Genomic DNA, 2,178 nt, shown 5'->3' with positions numbered 1-2,178 from the left:
CTTCCCATCTGGGCACTCAGTGATGACATAAGCAGACCCCCCCCCCCAATTTTCCGGCTGGGATTCCATCCCTGTAACAGAAGGAAATTCAACAAGCGACATTTTCTCCAGCTAGACCTGATGGACTTCTTCCTGTTGGTGGCTGATCTAGGCACAGGAGACCCAGCCAGGCAGAACAGCTGGCAACCTCCTCAAAGAGTGGCGGGTGGGAAGGACCGAGGCAGACACAATCGTCACCGTACAATATTAGCCTTTCCCCCCCTGGCCTTGACAGAGAGAACTGCCTCACCTCACTGAGGCTAAAGGGTTTTCCCCGGTTTCTCTTTGGGATGATCTGAAACGACCTAGAGGGTGGCTGCAGTCCCTGAGGGCAAGGAAAGGTGTGAGAAATGCACTGAGGGAAGAGCACGTGGGAATGGCATGAAGGGGGCTGGGGCGGTGCAAGGAAGAAACGGCGGCGGCGGCGGATTTTATACCCAGCTCTTCATTGTCCAAAGGAGTCTCAGAGCAGCTGACAATCTCCTTCCCTTCCTTTCCCCACAACAGACACCCTGTGAGGTAGGTGGGGCTGAGAGAGCTCTGAGAGCACTGCTTTTGAGAGAACAGCTCTGAGAGAACTGTGACTGACCCAAGGTCACCCAGCCGGCTGCAAGTGGAGGAGTGGGGACTCAAACCCGGTTCTCCCAGATTAGAATCTGCACTCTTTAACCACTACACCGAACTGGCTCCCTGGGAGCAGAACAGCTTTGGGAGAAGGTGTGGGAAGGGAAGGCTGCTACTACTCCTGTGTTGCTGATGGAGGGGCCAAAGCTGAAAGGACAGACACAGCCCAGTGAGTTTACGGCTGACCCGACGCTTGAACTGGGGCCTTTCCAGCTGCCATTGCGCAGCCCCTCTACTTCCACCACCTCTCAAAGACAGCCAGCGTCTTTGAACAGGAGGGAAAGAAGGCAGCCGTGTGGGGGAGAAAAGCTGGCTTGGAGGGATCCGGGGGGCTTCATCGATCTCCCGCTGGGCTCTGGAGAGCAGCCAGCTCGGGCGGGGTGCTGTCCAGCGAGGGCCTCCTTGCCCCTGGCTGCCGTTGCCTCCTCCTTTGGGGAGCTTTCTGGCATTCCCAGGACATCCTGGCGAAGCAAAGCTTTCTCTCTGATGTCCGGCGCTTGCTGGGAGTCCACGCCAGACCCTTCACGTTCGAGCTTCGGGGAACGTGAGGGCTCTTGCCTTTCCTGCTGCAGCGACCGGGAACCGCTGCCAGGAACAACAGGCGCTCTGCCGGAAGGGCTGTTTACGTGCTGGCAGGGCTTCCAGGGAGCAGGCAGCAGCCAAAGCTCATTAAATCTCAGCTCGGAACCTTTTCAAGAAATGAGATTTTATTTCTAAATGGGGTGGGGGTGGGATGGAGTAGGCTAAACGAGTTGAAGGGAAGCTCGGTGGAAACTCGTTTGTTCTCGTAGTTTCGTACGTCCTGGAAGGACGACGAGATGTTCCAGCTGACGTGATCGCGGGCTAATTCGCACACCCAAGAAACTGGCCCCTGCACGCATGCAGTGTTCAGTGGGCTATCCGTGCTTCCAAGCAGCTAGCTGACGGCTCTGTTGCCAGGTGACAGGTGGATGCTAGAAAGGATGCAAGAAGGCTGTAGGCTGGGAGGACACGGAACTTGCACCGCCGGCAAGGTGGTAAACAAGATGCAGGAAACCCTTGGGAATGGGGCCTGCGTGGAATGTAGCAGGCAGGTGGGGACTTCTTCAAGGAAGAGGCAGGCGCCCAGTTTGGCCCACAAGCCTTGAGACCAAATCAAGTCTGAAGAAACCTAGGGGCCGACTGGGTAGAGGAATCCCTCTGGAAACCTGGCAGAACACAGATGCCCGAGAACCTTCAGTCACACGGCCACATGTGATCTACCTTGTGTGATCCAGAGATTCCAATTTTGACTTCCACTTCCTCTTCAGAGGCTGGGAAACGGCCTGAACCAGGGATGTGCCCAAATGTTACCGCCAGACTGTTTCGATCGGGAAATTCCAGTTTCTGCCAGAGGCTCTCCCAATATTTTGGGACAAAATTGCAGCCAGTCCCCCCCAAACTGACCTTACTAATTAAATTCAATGGAATCACTATCATTACAAATATATCACCTTGTTCTTGGTATAAGTAAGTAAAACAAATTAATCAGGAATG

General features: G+C 54.9%; 1 protein-coding gene across 2 annotated transcripts in view; it reads right to left on the bottom strand.

Annotated features, from left to right (window-relative positions):
* The window catches only part of SPECC1 (sperm antigen with calponin homology and coiled-coil domains 1), a 134,530-nt gene that overhangs the window by 2,074 nt on the left and 130,278 nt on the right, over nucleotides 1-2,178 (bottom strand). The gene's annotated exons all lie outside the window — the stretch shown is intronic.

The sequence above is a fragment of the Gekko japonicus genome, unplaced genomic scaffold (assembly GCF_001447785.1).
Source record: "Gekko japonicus isolate JY-2015 unplaced genomic scaffold, Gekko_japonicus_V1.1 scaffold182, whole genome shotgun sequence".
NCBI classification, from domain to species: Eukaryota; Metazoa; Chordata; class Lepidosauria; order Squamata; family Gekkonidae; genus Gekko; species Gekko japonicus.
This window is presented reverse-complemented; position numbering and strand designations above follow the sequence as displayed.